The sequence below is a fragment of the Triturus cristatus genome, chromosome 11 (assembly GCF_964204655.1).
Source record: "Triturus cristatus chromosome 11, aTriCri1.1, whole genome shotgun sequence".
Taxonomy (NCBI): domain Eukaryota; kingdom Metazoa; phylum Chordata; class Amphibia; order Caudata; family Salamandridae; genus Triturus; species Triturus cristatus.
The window spans coordinates 817,973,944-817,994,241 of NC_140594.1; positions in this window are offsets into that span (position 1 = coordinate 817,973,944).

Genomic DNA, 20,298 nt, shown 5'->3' on the forward strand with positions numbered 1-20,298 from the left:
TTCTGAGTAGGAGAAAAAGTCTGTAAAAATGGCAATTTTGGTCACATTGAGGCTTTAAAAAGTAGTTATTCAACATGAGGCACAATCCAAGTGACATTTTGAATCAATTTTTCTACAGTCAAAAAAATCAATTTTCTGATGCAAAACGATGACCCGGGACCTGTTGAACTTTCTCCAGATGGTCAGAAACGGTATTTTTTTAATTTTAATTGTTTGCGATAAATGACTATTGCATGTGACATTATCACTTTTGGAACAAAAATAAGTGTGTTTAAAGTCATTTTAATGCCAGAAATTGGTCAAAATAGAAGCCTCTGAGTAGGAGAAAAAGTCTGTAAAAATGGCAATTTTGGTCACATTGAGGCTTTAAAAAGTAGTTATTCAACATGAGGCACAATCCAAGTGACATTTTGAATCAATTTTTCTACAGTCAAAAAAATCTATTTTCTGATGAAAAACGATGACCCGGGACCTGTCGAACCTTCTCCAGATGGTCAGAAATGTAAATTTTTTAATTTTTTATTTTTTGACTGTAAATGACTATTGCATGTGAATTATCACTTTTGGAACAAAAATAAGTGTGTTTAGAGTCATTTTAATGCCTGAAATAGAAGCTTCTGAGTAGGAGAAAAAGTCTGTAAAATTGGCAATTTTGGTCACATTGAGTCTTCAAAAAGTAGTTATTCACTATGAGGCACAATCCAAGTGAAAGTTTGAATCAATTTTTCTACAGTCCAAAAAATCAATTTTCTGATGAAAAACGATGAGCCCGGGACCTGTTGAACTTTCTCCAGATGGTCAGAAATGATAATTTTTTTAAGTTTAATTTTTTGACTGTAAATGACTATTGCATGTGAATTATCACTTTTGGAACAAAAATAAGTGTGTTTAGAGTCATTTTAATGCCTGAAATTGGTCGAAATAGAAGCTTCTGAGTAGGAGAAAAAGTCTGTAAAAATGGCAATTTTGGTCACATTGAGGCTTTAAAAAGTAGTTATTCAACATGAGGCACAATCCAAGTGACATTTTGAATCAATTTTTCTACAGTCAAAAAAATCAATTTTCTGATGAAAAACGATGACCCGGGACCTGTTGAACTTTCTCCAGATGGTCAGAAATGGTATTTCTTTTAAGTTTAAGTTTTTTGACTGTAAATGACTATTGCATGTGAATTATCACTTTTGGAACAAAAATGAGTGTGTTTAGAGTCATTTTAATGCCAGAAATTGGTCAAAATAGAAGCCTCTGAGTAGGAGAAAAAGTCTGTAAAAATGGCAATTTTGGTCACATTGAGGCTTTAAAAAGTAGTTATTCAACATGAGGCACAATCCAAGTGACATTTTGAATCAATTTTTCTACAGTCCAAAAAATCAATTTTCTGATGAAAAACGGTGAGCCCGGGACCTGTTGAACTTTCTCCAGATGGTCAGAAATGATAATTTTTTTAAGTTTAATTTTTTGACTGTAAATGACTATTGCATGTGAATTATCACTTTTGGAACAAAAATAAGTGTGTTTAGAGTCATTTTAATGCCTGAAATTGGTCGAAATAGAAGCTTCTGAGTAGGAGACAAAGTCTGTAAAAATGGCAATTTTGGTCACATTGAGGCTTTAAAAAGTAGTTATTCAACATGAGGCACAATCCAAGTGACATTTTGAATCAATTTTTCTACAGTCAAAAAAATCAATTTTCTGATGAAAAACGATGACCCGGGACCTGTTGAACTTTCTCCAGATGGTCAGAAATGGTATCTTTTAATTTCTAATTTTTTGACTGTAAATGACTATTGCATGTGAATTATCACTTTTGGAACAAAAATAAGTGTGTTTAAAGTCATTTTAATGCATGGAATTGGTCGAAATAGAAGCTTCTGAGTAGGAGAAAAAGTCTGTAAAAATGGCAATTTTGGTCACATTGAGGCTTTAAAAAGTAGTTATTCAACATGAGGCACAATCCAAGTGACATTTTGAATCAATTTTTCTACAGTCAAAAAAATCAATTTTCTGATGAAAAACGATGACCCGGGACCTGTTGAACTTTCTCCAGATGGTCAGAAATGGTAATTTTTTTAAGTTTAATTTTTTGATTGTAAATGATTATTGCATGTGAATTATCACTTTTGGAACAAAAATAAGTGTGTTTAGAGTTATTTTAATGCCAGAAATTGGTCGAAATAGAAGCTTCTGAGTAGGAGAAAAAGTCTGTAAAAATGGCAATTTTGGTCACATTGAGGCTTTAAAAAGTAGTTATTCAACATGAGGCACAATCCAAGTGACATTTTGAATCAATTTTTCTACAGTCAAAAAAATCAATTTTCTGATGCAAAACGATGACCCGGGACCTGTTGAACTTTCTCCAGATGGTCAGAAACGGTATTTTTTTAATTTTAATTGTTTGCGATAAATGACTATTGCATGTGACATTATCACTTTTGGAACAAAAATAAGTGTGTTTAAAGTCATTTTAATGCCTGAAATTGGTCGAAATAGAAGCTTCTGAGTAGGAGAAAAAGTCTGTAAAAATGGCAATTTTGGTCACATTGAGGCTTTAAAAAGTAGTTATTCAATATGAGGCACAATCCAAATGACATTTTGAGTCAATTTTACTACAGTCCAAAAAATCAATTTTCTGATCAAAAAACGATGACCCGTGACCTGTCGAACCTTCTCCAGATGGTCAGAAATGGTATTTTTTTAATGATTACTTTTTTTTACTGTAAATGACTATTGCATGTGAATTATCACTTTTGGAACAAAAATAAGTGTGTTTAGAGTCATTTTAATGCCAGAAATTGGTCGAAATAGAAGCTTCTGAGTAGGAGAAAAAGTCTGTAAAAATGGCAATTTTGGTCACATTGAGGCTTTAAAAAGTAGTTATTCAACATGAGGCACAATCCAAATGACATTTTGAGTCAATTTTACTACAGTCCAAAAAATCAATTTTCTGATGAAAAACGATGACCCGTGACCTGTCGAACCTTCTCCAGATGGTCAGAAATGGTATTTTTTTAATGATTACTTTTTTTTACTGTAAATGACTATTGCATGTGAATTATCACTTTTGGAACAAAAATAAGTGTGTTTAAAGTCATTTTAATGCCAGAAATTGGTCAAAATAGAAGCCTCTGAGTAGGAGAAAAAGTCTGTAAAAATGGCAATTTTGGTCACATTGAGGCTTTAAAAAGTAGTTATTCAACATGAGGCACAATCCAAGTGACATTTTGAATCAATTTTTCTACAGTCAAAAAAATCTATTTTCTGATGAAAAACGATGACCCGGGACCTGTCGAACCTTCTCCAGATGGTCAGAAATGTAAATTTTTTAATTTTTTATTTTTTGACTGTAAATGACTATTGCATGTGAATTATCACTTTTGGAACAAAAATAAGTGTGTTTAGAGTCATTTTAATGCCTGAAATAGAAGCTTCTGAGTAGGAGAAAAAGTCTGTAAAATTGGCAATTTTGGTCACATTGAGTCTTCAAAAAGTAGTTATTCACTATGAGGCACAATCCAAGTGAAAGTTTGAATCAATTTTTCTACAGTCCAAAAAATCAATTTTCTGATGAAAAACGATGAGCCCGGGACCTGTTGAACTTTCTCCAGATGGTCAGAAATGATAATTTTTTTAAGTTTAATTTTTTGACTGTAAATGACTATTGCATGTGAATTATCACTTTTGGAACAAAAATAAGTATGTTTAGAGTCATTTTAATGCCTGAAATTGGTCGAAATAGAAGCTTCTGAGTAGGAGAAAAAGTCTGTAAAAATGGCAATTTTGGTCACATTGAGGCTTTAAAAAGTAGTTATTCAACATGAGGCACAATCCAAGTGACATTTTGAATCAATTTTTCTACAGTCAAAAAAATCAATTTTCTGATGAAAAACGATGACCCGGGACCTGTTGAACTTTCTCCAGATGGTCAGAAATGGTATTTCTTTTAAGTTTAAGTTTTTTGACTGTAAATGACTATTGCATGTGAATTATCACTTTTGGAACAAAAATGAGTGTGTTTAGAGTCATTTTAATGCCAGAAATTGGTCAAAATAGAAGCCTCTGAGTAGGAGAAAAAGTCTGTAAAAATGGCAATTTTGGTCACATTGAGGCTTTAAAAAGTAGTTATTCAACATGAGGCACAATCCAAGTGACATTTTGAATCAATTTTTCTACAGTCCAAAAAATCAATTTTCTGATGAAAAACGATGAGCCCGGGACCTGTTGAACTTTCTCCAGATGGTCAGAAATGATAATTTTTTTAAGTTTAATTTTTTGACTGTAAATGACTATTGCATGTGAATTATCACTTTTGGAACAAAAATAAGTGTGTTTAGAGTCATTTTAATGCCTGAAATTGGTCGAAATAGAAGCTTCTGAGTAGGAGACAAAGTCTGTAAAAATGGCAATTTTGGTCACATTGAGGCTTTAAAAAGTAGTTATTCAACATGAGGCACAATCCAAGTGACATTTTGAATCAATTTTTCTACAGTCAAAAAAATCAATTTTCTGATGAAAAACGATGACCCGGGACCTGTTGAACTTTCTCCAGATGGTCAGAAATGGTATCTTTTAATTTCTAATTTTTTGACTGTAAATGACTATTGCATGTGAATTATCACTTTTGGAACAAAAATAAGTGTGTTTAAAGTCATTTTAATGCATGGAATTGGTCGAAATAGAAGCTTCTGAGTAGGAGAAAAAGTCTGTAAAAATGGCAATTTTGGTCACATTGAGGCTTTAAAAAGTAGTTATTCAACATGAGGCACAATCCAAGTGACATTTTGAATCAATTTTTCTACAGTCCAAAAATTCAATTTTCTGATGAAAAACGATGACCCGCGACCTGTCGAACCTTCTCCAGATGGTCAGAAATGGTAATTTTTTAATGTTTAATTTTTTGACTGTAAATGACTATTGCATGTGAATTATCACTTTTGGAACAAAAATAAGTGTGTTTAAAGTCATTTTAATGCCTGAAATTGGTCGAAATAGAAGCTTCTGAGTAGGAGAAAAAGTCTGTAAAAATGGCAATTTTGGTCCCATTGAGGCTTTAAAAAGTAGTTATTCAACATGAGGCACAATCCAAGTGACATTTTGAATCAATTTTTCTACAGTCAAAAAAATCAATTTTCTGATGAAAAACGATGACCCGGGACCTGTTGAACTTTCTCCAGATGGTCAGAAATGGTAATTTTTTTAAGTTTAATTTTTTGATTGTAAATGATTATTGCATGTGAATTATCACTTTTGGAACAAAAATAAGTGTGTTTAGAGTCATTTTAATGCCAGAAATTGGTCGAAATAGAAGCTTCTGAGTAGGAGAAAAAGTCTGTAAAAATGGCAATTTTGGTCACATTGAGGCTTTAAAAAGTAGTTATTCAACATGAGGCACAACCCAAGTGACATTTTGAATCAATTTTTCTACAGTCAAAAAAATCAATTTTCTGATGCAAAATGATGACCCGGGACCTGTTGAACTTTCTCCAGATGGTCAGAAACGGTATTTTTTTAATTTTAATTGTTTGCGATAAATGACTATTGCATGTGACATTATCACTTTTGGAACAAAAATAAGTGTGTTTAAAGTCATTTTAATGCCTGAAATTGGTCGAAATAGAAGCTTCTGAGTAGGAGAAAAAGTCTGTAAAAATGGCAATTTTGGTCACATTGAGGCTTTAAAAAGTAGTTATTCAACATGAGGCACAATCCAAATGAAATTTTGAGTCAATTTTACTACAGTCCAAAAAATCAATTTTCTGATCAAAAAACGATGACCCGTGACCTGTCGAACCTTCTCCAGATGGTCAGAAATGGTATTTTTTTAATGATTACTTTTTTTTACTGTAAATGACTATTGCATGTGAATTATCACTTTTGGAACAAAAATAAGTGTGTTTAAAGTCATTTTAATGCCTGAAATTGGTCGAAATAGAAGCTTCTGAGTAGGAGAAAAAGTCTGTAAAAATGGCAATTTTGGTCACATTGAGGCTTTAAAAAGTAGTTATTCAACATGAGGCACAATCCAAGTGACATTTTGAATCAATTTTTCTACAGTCCAAAAAATCAATTTTCTGATGAAAAACGATGACCCGGGACCTGTTGAACTTTCTCCGGATGGTCAGAAATTGTCCTATTTTTTATTTTTGATTTTTTGACTGTAAATGACTATTGCATGTGGATTATCACTTTTGGAACAAAAATAAGTGTGTTTAGAGTCATTTTAATGCCAGAAATTGGTCAAAATAGAAGCCTCTGAGTAGGAGAAAAAGTCTGTAAAAATGGCAATTTTGGTCACATTGAGGCTTTAAAAAGTAGTTATTCAACATGAGGCACAATCCAAGTGACATTTTGAATCAATTTTTCTACAGTCCAAAAAATCAATTTTCTGATGAAAAAAGATGACCCGGGACCTGTTGAACTTTCTCCGGAAGGTCAGAAATTTTCTTTTTTTTTATTTTTGATTTTTTGACTGTAAATGACTATCGCATGTGAATTATCACTTTTGGAACACAAATAAGTGTGTTTAAAGTCATTTTAATGCCTGAAATTTGTCGAAATAGAAGCTTCTGAGTAGGAGAAAAAGTCTGTAAAAATGGCAATTTTGGTCACATTGAGGCTTTAAAAAGTAGTTATTCAACATGAGGCACAATCCAAGTGACATTTTGAATCAATTTTTCTACAGTCAAAAAAATCAATTTTCTGATGAAAAACGATGACCCGGGACCTGTTGAATTTTCTCCAGATGGTCAGAAATGGTATATTTTAATTTTTTATTTTTTGACTGTAAATGACTATTGCATGTGAATGATCACTTTTGGAACAAAAATAAGTGTGTTTAGAGTCATTTTAATGCCTGAAATAGAAGCTTCTGAGTAGGAGAAAAAGTCTGTAAAAATGGCATTTTGGTCACATTGAGTCTTTAAAAAGTAATTATTCACTATGAGGCACAATCCAAGTGAAATTTTGAATCAATTTATCTACAGTCCAAAAAATCAATTTTCTGATGAAAAACGATGACCCGGGACCTGTTGAACTTTCTCCGGATGGTCAGAAATTTTCTTTTTTTTTATTTTTGATTTTTTGACTGTAAATGACTATCGCATGTGAATTATCACTTTTGGAACACAAATAAGTGTGTTTAAACTCATTTTAATGCCTGAAATTGGTCGAAATAGAAGCTTCTGAGTAGGAGAAAAAGTCTGTAAAAATTGCAATTTTGGTCACATTGAGGCTTTAAAAAGTAGTTATTCAACATGAGGCACAATCCAAGTGACATTTTGAATCGATTTTTCTACAGTCAAAAAAATCAATTTTCTGATGAAAAACGATGACTCGGGACCTGTCGAACCTTCTCCAGATGGTCAGAAATGTAAATTTTTTAATTTTTTATTTTTTGACTGTAAATGACTATTGCATGTGAATTATCACTTTTGGAACAAAAATAAGTGTGTTTAAAGTCATTTTAATGCCAGAAATTGGTCAAAATAGAAGCCTCTGAGTAGGAGAAAAAGTCTGTAAAAATGGCAATTTTGGTCACATTGAGGCTTTAAAAAGTAGTTATTCAACATGAGGCACAATCCAAGTGACATTTTGAATCAATTTTTCTACAGTCAAAAAAATCAATTTTTTGATGAAAAACGATGACCCGGGACCTGTCGAACCTTCTCCAGATGGTCAGAAATGTAAATTTTTTAATTTTTTATTTTTTGACTGTAAATGACTATTGCATGTGAATTATCACTTTTGGAACAAAAATAAGTGTGTTTAGAGTCATTTTAATGCCTGAAATAGAAGCTTCTAAATAGGAGAAAAAGTCTGTAAAATTGGCAATTTTGGTCACATTGAGTCTTCAAAAAGTAGTTATTCACTATGAGGCACAATCCAAGTGAAAGTTTGAACCAATTTTCTACAGTCCAAAAAATCAATTTTCTGATGAAAAACGATGACCCGGGACCTGTTGAACTTTCTCTGGATGGTCAGAATTTTTTTATTTTTTTATTTTTTATTTTTTGACTGTAAATGACTGTTGCATGTGAATTATCACTTTTGGAACACAAATAAGTGTGTTTAAAGTCATTTTAATGCCTGAAATTGGTCGAAATAGAAGCTTCTGAGTAGGAGAAAAAGTCTGTAAAAATGGCAATTTTGGTCACATTGAGGCTTTAAAAAGTAGTTATTCAACATGAGGCACAATCCAAATGACATTTTGAATCAATTTTTCTACAGTCCAAAAAATCAATTTTCTGATGAAAAATGATGACCCGGGACCTGTCGAACCTTCTCCAGATGGTCAGAAATGGTAATTTTTCTAAGTTTAACTTTTTTGACTGTAAATGATTATTGCATGTGAATTATCACTTTTGGAACAAAAATAAGTGTGTTTAGAGTCATTTTAATGCCTGAAATTGGTCGAAATAGAAGCTTCTGAGTAGGAGAAAAAGTCTGTAAAAATGGCAATTTTGGTCACATTGAGGCTCTAAAAAGTAGTTATTCAACATGAGGCACAATCCAAGTGACATTTTGAATCAATTTTTCTACAGTCAAAAAAATCAATTTTCTGATGAAAAACGATGACCCGGGACCTGTCGAACCTTCTCCAGATGGTCAGAAATGTTAATTTTTTAATTTTTAATTTTTTGACTGTAAATGACTATTGCATGTGAATTATCACTTTTGGAACAAAAATAAGTGTGTTTAAAGTCATTTTAATGCCTGAAATTGGTCGAAATAGAAGCTTCTGAGTAGGAGAAAAAGTCTGTAAAAATGGCAATTTTGGTCACATTGAGGCTTTAAAAAGTAGTTATTCAACATGAGGCACAATCCAAGTGACATTTTGAATCAATTTTTCTACAGTCAAAATAAGAAATTTTCTGATGAAAAACGATGACCCGGGACCTGTTGAACTTTCTCCAGATGGTCAGAAATGTTCTTTTTTTTAATTTTTGATTTTTTGACTGTAAATGACTATTGCATGTGAATTATCACTTTTGGAACAAAAATAAGTGTGTTTAAAGTGATTTTAATGCCTGAAATTGGTCGAAATAGAAGCTTCTGAGTAGGAGAAAAAGTCTGTAAAAATGGCAATTTTGGTCACATTGAGGCTTTAAAAAGTAGTTATTCAACATGAGGCACAATCCAAGTGACATTTTGAATCAAGTTTTCTACAGTCAAAAAAATCAATTTTCTGATGAAAAACAATGACCCGGGACCTGTTGAACTTTCTCCAGATGGTCAGAATTGGTAATTTTTAATGTTTAATTTTTGGACTGTAAATGACTATTGCATGTGAATTATCACTTTTGGAACAAAAATAAGTGTGTTTAGAGTCATTTTAATGCCTGAAATTGGTCGAAATAGAAGCTTCTGAGTAGGAGAAAAGTCTGTAAAAATGGCAATTTTGGTCACATTGAGGCTTTAAAAAGTAGTTATTCAACATGAGGCACAATCCAAGTGACATTTTGAATCAATTTTTCTACAGTCAAAAAAAAAATTTCTGATGAAAAACGATGACCCGTGACCTGTCGAACCTTCTCCAGATGGTCAGAAATGGTAATTTTTTAATGTTTACGTTTTTTGACTGTAAATGACTATTGTAAGTGAATTATCACTTTTGGAACTAAAATAAGTGTGTTTAGAGTCGTTTTAATGCCTGAAATTGATTGAAATAGAAGCTTCTGAGTAGGCGAAAAAGTCTGTAAAAATGGTAATTTTGGTCACATTGAGGCTTTAAAAAGTAGTTATTTAACATGAGGCACAATCCAAGTGACATTTTGAATCGATTTTTCTACAGTCAAAAAAATCAATTTTCTGATGAAAAAACGATGACCCGGGACCTGTTGAACTTTCTCCAGATGGTCAGAAATTGTATTTCTTTTAAGTTTAATTTTTTGACTGTAAATGATTATTGCATGTGAATTATCGCTTTTGGAACAAAAATAAGTGTGTGTAAAGTCATTTTAATGCCTGAAATTGGTCGAAATAGAAGCTTCTGAGTAGGAGAAAAAGTCTGTAAAAATGGCAATTTTGGTCACATTGAGGCTTTAAAAAGTAGTTATTCAACATGAGGCACAATCCAAGTGACATTTTGAATCAATTTTTCTACAGTCAAAAAAATCAATTTTCTGATGAAAAACGATGACCCGGGACCTGTCGAACCTTCTCCAGATGGTCAGAAATGTACATTTTTTATTTTTTTATTTTTTGACTGTAAATGACTATTGCATGTGAATTATCACTTTTGGAACAAAAATAAGTGTGTTTAGAGTCATTTTAATGCATGAAATAGAAGCTTCTGAGTAGGAGAAAAAGTCTGTAAAAATGGCAATTTTGGTCACATTGAGTCTTTAAAAAGTAGTTATTCAACACGAGGCACAATCCAAGTGACATTTTGAATCAATTTTTCTACAGTCCAAAAAATCAATTTTCTGATGAAAAACGATGACCCGGGACCTGTTGAACTTTCTCCAGATGGTCAGAAATTTTTATTTTTTTTATTTTTTATTTTTTGACTGTAAATGACTATTGCATGTGAATTGTCACTTTTGGAACAAAAATAAGTGTGTTTAGAGTCATTTTAATGCCAGTAATTGGTCGAAATAGAAGCTTCTGAGTAGGAGAAAAAGTCTGTAAAAATGGCAATTTTGGTCACATTGAGGCTTTAAAAAGTAGTTATTCAACATGAGGCACAATCCGAATGACATTTTGAATCAATTTTTCTACAGTCCAAAAATTCAATTTTCTGATGAAAAACGATGACCCCCGACCTGTCGAACCTTCTCCAGATGGTCAGAAATGGTAATTTTTTAATGTTTAATTTTTTGACTGTAAATGACTATTGCATGTGAATTATCACTTTTGGAACAAAAATAAGTGTGTTTAGAGTCATTTTAATGCCACAAATTGGTCGAAATAGTAGCTTCTGAGTAGGAGAAAAAGTCTGTAAAAATGGCAATTTTGGTCACATTGAGGCTTTAAAAAGTAGTTATTCAACATGAGGCACAATCCAAGTGACATTTTGAATCAATTTTTCTACAGTCAAAAAAATCAATTTTCTGATGAAAAACGATGACCCGGGACCTGTTGAACTTTCTCCAGATGGTCAGAAACGGTATTTTTTTAATTTTAATTGTATGCGATAAATGACTATTGCATGTGACATTATCACTTTTGGAACAAAAATAAGTGTGTTTAAAGTCATTTTAATGCCTGAAATTGGTCGAAATAGAAGCTTCTGAGTAGGAGAAAAAGTCTGTAAAAATGGCAATTTTGGTCACATTGAGGCTTTAAAAAGTAGTTATTCAACATGAGGCACAATCCAAGTGACATTTTGAATCAATTTTTCTACAGTCAAAATAAGAAATTTTCTGATGAAAAACGATGACCCGGGACCTGTTGAACTTTCTCCAGATGGTCAGAAATTGTATTTTTTTAATTTTTAATTTTTTGACTGTAAATGACTATTGCATGTGAATTATAACTTTTGGAACAAAAATAAGTGTGTTTAAAGTCATTTTAATGCCTGAAATTGGTCGAAATAGAAGCTTCTGAGTAGGAGAAAAAGTCTGTAAAAATGGCAATTTTGGTCACATTGAGGCTTTAAAAAGTAGTTATTCAACATGAGGCACAATCCAAATGACATTTTGAGTCAATTTTACTACAGTCCAAAAAATCAATTTTCTGATGAAAAACGATGACCCGTGACCTGTCGAACCTTCTCCAGATGGTCAGAAATGGTATTTTTTTAATGATTACTTTTTTTTACTGTAAATGACTATTGCATGTGAATTATCACTTTTGGAACAAAAATAAGTGTGTTTAAAGTCATTTTAATGCCTGAAATTGGTCGAAATAGAAGCTTCTGAGTAGGAGAAAAAGTCTGTAAAAATGGCAATTTTGGTCACATTGAGGCTTTAAAAAGTAGTTATTCAACATGAGGCACAATCCAAGTGACATTTTGAATCAATTTTTCTACAGTCAAAAAAATCAATTTTCTGATGAAAAACGATGACCCGGGACCTGTTCACCTTTCTCCAGATGGTCAGAAATGGTATATTTTAATTTTTAATTTTTTGACTGTAAATGACTATTGCATGTGAATTATCACTTTTGGAACAAAAATAAGTGTGTTTAAAGTCATTTTAATGCATGGAATTGGTCGAAATAGAAGCTTCTGAGTAGGAGAAAAAGTCTGTAAAAATGGCAATTTTGGTCACATTGAGGCTTTAAAAAGTAGTTATTCAACATGAGGCACAATCCAAGTGACATTTTGAATCAATTTTTCTACAGTCCAAAAATTCAATTTTCTGATGAAAAACGATGACCCGCGACCTGTCGAACCTTCTCCAGATGGTCAGAAATGGTAATTTTTTAATGTTTAATTTTTTTACTGTAAATGACTATTGCATGTGAATTATCACTTTTGGAACAAAAATAAGTGTGTTTAAAGTCATTTTAATGCCTGAAATTGGTCAAAATAGAAGCTTCTGAGTAGGAGAAAAAGTCTGTAAAAATGGCAATTTTGGCCACATAGAGGCTTTAAAAAGTAGTTATTCAACATGAGGCACAATCCAAGTGACATTTTGAATCAATTTTTCTACAGTCAAAAAAATCAATTTTCTGATGAAAAACGATGACCCGGGACCTGTTGAACTTTCTCCAGATGGTCAGAAATGGTATATTTTAATTTTCAATTTTTTGACTGTAAGTGACTATTGCATGTGAATTATCACTTTTGGAACAAAAATAAGTGTGTTTAAAGTCATTTTAATGCATGGAATTGGTCGAAATAGAAGCTTCTGAGTAGGAGAAAAAGTCTGTAAAAATGGCAATTTTGGTCACATTGAGGCTTTAAAAAGTAGTTATTCAACATGAGGCACAATCCAAGTGACATTTTGAATCAATTTTTCTACAGTCCAAAAATTCAATTTTCTGATGAAAAACGATGACCCGCGACCTGTCGAACCTTCTCCAGATGGTCAGAAATGGTAATTTTTTAATGTTTAATTTTTTGACTGTAAATGACTATTGCATGTGAATTATCACTTTTGGAACAAAAATAAGTGTGTTTAAAGTCATTTTAATGCCTGAAATTGGTCGAAATAGAAGCTTCTGAGTAGGAGAAAAAGTCTGTAAAAATGGCAATTTTGGTCCCATTGAGGCTTTAAAAAGTAGTTATTCAACATGAGGCACAATCCAAGTGACATTTTGAATCAATTTTTCTACAGTCAAAAAAATCAATTTTCTGATGAAAAACGATGACCCGGGACCTGTTGAACTTTCTCCAGATGGTCAGAAATGGTAATTTTTTTAAGTTTAATTTTTTGATTGTAAATGATTATTGCATGTGAATTATCACTTTTGGAACAAAAATAAGTGTGTTTAGAGTCATTTTAATGCCAGAAATTGGTCGAAATAGAAGCTTCTGAGTAGTAGAAAAAGTCTGTAAAAATGGCAATTTTGGTCACATTGAGGCTTTAAAAAGTAGTTATTCAACATGAGGCACAATCCAAGTGACATTTTGAATCAATTTTTCTACAGTCAAAAAAATCAATTTTCTGATGCAAAACGATGACCCGGGACCTGTTGAACTTTCTCCAGATGGTCAGAAACGGTATTTTTTTAATTTTAATTGTTTGCGATAAATGACTATTGCATGTGACATTATCACTTTTGGAACAAAAGTAAGTGTGTTTAAAGTCATTTTAATGCCTGAAATTGGTCGAAATAGAAGCTTCTGAGTAGGAGAAAAAGTCTGTAAAAATGGCAATTTTGGTCATATTGAGGCTTTAAAAAGTAGTTATTCAACATGAGGCACAAATCAAGTGACATTTTGAATCAATTTTTCTACAGTCAAAATAAGAAATTTTCTGATGAAAAACGATGACCCGGGACCTGTTGAACTTTCTCCAGATGGTCAGTAATTGTATTTTTTTAATTTTTAATTTTTTGACTGTAAATGACTATTGCATGTGAATTATCACTTTTGGAACAAAAATAAGTGTGTTTAAAGTCATTTTAATACCTGAAATTGGTCGAAATAGAAGCTTCTGAGTAGGAGAAAAAGTCTGTAAAAATGGCAATTTTGGTCACATTGAGGCTTTAAAAAGTAGTTATTCAACATGAGGCACAATCCAAATGACATTTTGAGTCAATTTTACTACAGTCCAAAAAATCAATTTTCTGATCAAAAAACGATGACCCGTGACCTGTCGAACCTTCTCCAGATGGTCAGAAATGGTATTTTTTTAATGATTACTTGTTTTTTACTGTAAATGACTATTGCATGTGAATTATCACTTTTGGAACAAAAATAAGTGTGTTTAAAGTCATTTTAATGCCTGAAATTGGTCGAAATAGAAGCTTCTGAGTAGGAGAAAAAGTCTGTAAAAATGGCAATTTTGGTCACATTGAGGCTTTAAAAAGTAGTTATTCAACATGAGGCACAATCCAAGTGACATTTTGAATCAAGTTTTCTATAGTCAAAAAAAATCAATTTTCTGATGAAAAACAATGACCCGTGACCTGTCGAACCTTCTCCAGATGGTCAGAAATGGTAATTTTTTAATGTTTAATTTTTGGACTGTAATTGACTATTGCATGTGAATTATCACTTTTGAAACAAAAATAAGTGTGTTTAAAGTCATTTTAATGCCTGAAATTGGTCGAAATAGAAGCTTCTGAGTAGGAGAAAAAGTCTGTAAAAATGGCAATTTTGGTCACATTGAGGCTTTAAAAAGTAGTTATTCAACATGAGGCACAATCCAAGTGACATTTTGAATCAATTTTTCTACAGTCAAAAAAAATCAATTTTCTGATGAAAAACGATGACCCGGGACCTGTTGAACTTTCTCCAGATGGTCAGAAATGGTAATTTTTGAATGTTTAATGTTTTTGACTGTAAATGACTATTGCATGTGAATTATCACTTTTGGAACAAAAATAAGTGTGTTTAGAGTCATTTTAATGCCTGAAATTGGTCGCAATTGAAGCTTCTGAGTAGGAGAAAAAGTCTGCAAAAATGGCAATTTTGGTCACATTGAGGCTTTAAAAATTAGATATTCAACATGAGGCACAATCCAAGTGACATTTTGAATCAATTTTTCTACAGTCAAAAAAATAAATTTTGTGATGAAAAACGATGACCTGTCGAACCTTCTCCAGATGGTCAGAAATGGTAATTTTGTATTTTTTATTTTTTTGACTGTAAATGACTATTGCATGTGAATTATCACTTTTGGAACAAAAATAAGTGTGTTTAGAGTCATTTTAATGCCTGAAATTGGTTGAAATAGAAGCTTCTGAGTAGGAGAAAAAGTCTGTAAAAATGGCAATTTTGGTCACATTGAGGCTTTAAAAAGTAGTTATTCAACATGAGGCACAATCCAAGTGACATTTTGAATCAATTTTTCTATAGTCAAAAAAAAACAATTTTCTGATGAAAAACAATGACCCGTGACCTGTCGAACCTTCTCCAGATGGTCAGAAATGGTAATTTTTTAATGTTTAATTTTTGGACTGTAAATGACTATTGCATGTGAATTATCACTTTTGAAACAAAAATAAGTGTGTTTAAAGTCATTTTAATGCCTGAAATTTGTCGCAATAGAAGCTTCTGAGTAGGAGAAAAAGTCTGCAAAAATGGCAATTTTGGTCACATTGAGGCTTTAAAAATTAGATATTCAACATGAGGCACAATCCAAGTGACATTTTGAATCAATTTTTCCACAGTCAAAAAAATATATTTTCTGATGAAAAACGATGACCCGGGACCTGTTGAACTTTCTCCAGATGGTCAGAATTGGTATTTTTTTAATTTTCAATTTTTTGACTGTAAATGACTATTGCATGTGAATTGTCACTTTTGGAACAAAAATAAGTGTGTTTAAAGTCATTTTAATGCCTGAAATTGGTCGAAAAAGAAGCTTCTGAGTAGGAGAAAAAGTCTGTAAAAATGGAAATTTTGGTCACATTGAGGCTTTAAAAAGTAGTTATTCAACATGAGGCACAATGCAAGTGACATTTTGAATCAATTTTTCTACAGTCCAAAAAATCAATTTTCTGATGAAAAACGATGACCCGGGACCTGTCGAACCTTCTCCAGATGGTCAGAAATGGTAATTTTTTAATGTTTAATTTTTTGACTGTAAATGACTATTGCATGTGAATTATCACTTTTGGAACAAAAATAAGTGTGTTTAAAGTCATTTTAATGCATGGAATTGGTCGAAATAGAAGCTTCTGAGTAGGAGAAAAAGTCTGTAAAAATGGCAATTTGGTCACATTGAGGCTTTAAAAAGTAGTTATTCAACATGAGGCACAATCCAAATGACTTTTTGAGTCAATTTTTCTACGGTCCCAAAAATCAATTTTCTGATGAAAAACGATGACCCGTTTCCTGTCGAACCTTCTCCAGATGGTCAGAAATGGTAATTTTTTAATTTTTAATTTTTTGACTGTAAATGACTATTGCCTGTGAATTATCACTTTTGGAACAAAAATAAGTGTGTTTAGAGTCATTTTAATGCCTGAAATTGGTCGAAATAGAAGCTTCTGAGTAGGAGAAAAAGTCTGTAAAAATGGCAATTTTGTTCACATTGAGGCTTTAAAAAGTAGTTATTCAACATGAGGCACAATCCAAATGACATTTTGAGTCAATTTTTCTACAGTCCAAAAAATCAATATTCTGATGAAAAACGATGACCCGTAACCTGTCGAACTTTCTCCAGATTGTCAGAAATGGTAATTTTTTAATGTTGCAGTTTTTTGACTGTAAATGACTATTGCATGTGAATTATCACCTTTGGAACTAAAATAAGTGTGTTTAGAGTCATTTTAATGCCTGATATTGGTCAAAATAGAAGCTTCTGAGTAGGAGAAAAAGTCTGTAAAAATGGCAATTTTGGTCACATTGAGGCTTTAAAAAGTAGTTATTCAACATGAAGCACAATCCAAATGACATTTTGAGTCAATTTTTCTACAGTCCAAAAAATCAATTTTCTGATGAAAAACGATGAACCGTGACCTGTTGAACTTTCTCCAGATTGTCAGAAATGGTAATTTTTTAATGTTGAATTTTTTGACTGTAAATGACTTTTGCATGTGAATTATCACTTTTGGAACTAAAATAAGTGTGTTTAAAGTCATTTTAATGCCTGAAATTGGTCGAAATAGAACCTTCTGAGTAGGAGTAAAAAGTCTGTAAAAATGGCAATTTTGGTCACATTGAGGCTTTAAAAAGTAGTTATTCAACATGAGGCACAATCCAAATGACATTTTGAGTCAATTTTTCTACAGTCAAAAAAATAAATTTTCTGATGAAAAACGATGACCTGTCGAACCTTCTCCAGATGGTCAGAAATGGTAATTGTTTCATTTTAAATTTTTTGACTGTAAATGACTATTGCATGTGAATTATCACTTTTGAAACAAAAATAAGTGTGTTTAAAGTCATTTTAATGCATGGAATTGGTCGAAATAGAAGCTTCTGAGTAGGAGAAAAAGTCTGTAAAAATGGCAATTTGGTCACATTGAGGCTTTAAAAAGTAGTTATTCAACATGAGGCACAATCCAAATGACTTTTTGAGTCAATTTTTCTACGGTCCCAAAAATCAATTTTCTGATGAAAAACGATGACCCGTTTCCTGTCGAACCTTCTCCAGATGGTCAGAAATGGTAATTTTTTAACTTTTAATTTTTTGACTGTAAATGACTATTGCCTGTGAATTATCACTTTTGGAACAAAAATAAGTGTGTTTAGAGTCATTTTAATGCCTGAAATTGGTCGAAATAGAAGCTTCTGAGTAGGAGAAAAAGTCTGTAAAAATGGCAATTTTGTTCACATTGAGGCTTTAAAAAGTAGTTATTCAACATGAGGCACAATCCAAATGACATTTTGAGTCAATTTTTCTACAGTCCAAAAAATCAATATTCTGATGAAAAACGATGACCCGTAACCTGTCGAACTTTCTCCAGATTGTCAGAAATGGTAATTTTTTAATGTTGCAGTTTTTTGACTGTAAATGACTATTGCATGTGAATTATCACCTTTGGAACTAAAATAAGTGTGTTTAGAGTCATTTTACTGCCTGATATTGGTCAAAATAGAAGCTTCTGAGTAGGAGAAAAAGTCTGTAAAAATGGCAATTTTGGTCACATTGAGGCTTTAAAAAGTAGTTATTCAACATGAAGCACAATCCAAATGACATTTTGAGTCAATTTTTCTACAGTCCAAAAAAATCAATTTTCTGATGAAAAACGATGACCCGTGACCTGTTGAACTTTCTCCAGATTGTCAGAAATGGTAATTTTTTAATGTTGAATTTTTTGACTGTAAATGACTTTTGCATGTGAATTATCACTTTTGGAACTAAAATAAGTGTGTTTAAAGTCATTTTAATGCCTGAAATTGGTCGAAATAGAACCTTCTGAGTAGGAGTAAAAAGTCTGTAAAAATGGCAATTTTGGTCACATTGAGGCTTTAAAAAGTAGTTATTCAACATGAGGCACAATCCAAATGACATTTTGAGTCAATTTTTCTACAGTCAAAAAAATAAATTTTCTGATGAAAAACGATGACCTGTCGAACCTTCTCCAGATGGTCAGAAATGGTAATTGTTTCATTTTAAATTTTTTGACTGTAAATGACTATTGCATGTGAATTATCACTTTTGGAACAAAAATAAGTGCGTTTAGAGTCATTTTAATGCCTGAAATTGGTCGAAATAGAAGCTTCTCAGTAGGAGAAAAAGCCTGCAAAAATGGCAATTTTGGTCACATTGAGGCTTTAAAAAGTAGTTATTCAACATGAGGCACAATCCAAATGACATTTTGAGTCAATTTTTCTACAGTCAAAAAAATAAATTTTGTGATGAAAAACGATGACCTGTCGAACCTTCTCCAGATGGTCAGAAATGGTAATTTTTTAATGTTTAATTTTTGGACTGTAAATGACTATTGCATGTGAATTATCACTTTTGAAACAAAAATAAGTGTGTTTAAAGTCATTTTAATGCCTGAAATTGGTCGAAATAGAAGCTTCTGAGTAGGAGAAAAAGTCTGTAAAAATGGCAATTTTGGCCACATAGAGGCTTTAAAAAGTAGTTATTCAACATGAGGCACAATCCAAGTGACATTTTGAATCAATTTTTCTACAGTCAAAAAAATCAATTTTCTGATGAAAAACGATGACCCGGGACCTGTTGAACTTTCTCCAGATGGTCAGAATTGGTATTTTTTTAATTTTCAATTTTTTGACTGTAAATGACTATTGCATGTGAATTGTCACTTTTGGAACAAAAATAAGTGTGTTTAAAGTCATTTTAATGCCTGAAATTGGTCGAAAAAGAAGCTTCTGAGTAGGAGAAAAAGTCTGTAAAAATGGAAATTTTGGTCACATTGAGGCTTTAAAAAGTAGTTATTCAACATGAGGCACAATCCAAGTGACATTTTGAATCAATTTTTCTACAGTCCAAAAAATCAATTTTCTGATGAAAAACGATGACCCGGGACCTGACGAACCTTCTCCAGATGGTCAGAAATGGTAATTTTTTAATGTTTAATTTTTTGACTGTAAATGACTATTGCATGTGAATTATCACTTTTGGAACAAAAATAAGTGCGTTTAGAGTCATTTTAATGCCTGAAATTGGTCGAAATAGAAGCTTCTCAGTAGGAGAAAAAGCCTGCAAAAATGGCAATTTTGGTCACATTGAGGCTTTAAAAAGTAGTTATTCAACATGAGGCACAATCCAAATGACATTTTGAGTCAATTTTTCTACAGTCAAAAAAATTAATTTTGTGATGAAAAACGATGACCTGTCGAACCTTCTCCAGATGGTCAGAAATGGTAATTTTGTATTTTTTATTTTTTTGACTGTAAATGACTATTGCATGTGAATTATCACTTTTGGAACAAAAATAAGTGTGTTTAGAGTCATTTTAATGCCTGAAATTTGTTGAAATAGAAGCTTCTGAGTAGGAGAAAAAGTCTGTAAAAATGGCAATTTTGGTCACATTGAGGCTTTAAAAAGTAGTTATTCAACATGAGGCACAATCCAAGTGACATTTTGAATCAATTTTTCTATAGTAAAAAAAAACAATTTTCTGATGAAAAACAATGACCCGTGACCTGTCGAACCTTCTCCAGATGGTCAGAAATGGTAATTTTTTAATTTTTAATTTTTTGACTGTAAATGACTATTGCCTGTGAATTATCACTTTTGGAACAAAAATAAGTGTGTTTAGAGTCATTTTAATGCCTGAAATTGGTCGAAATAGAAGCTTCTGAGTAGGAGAAAAAGTCTG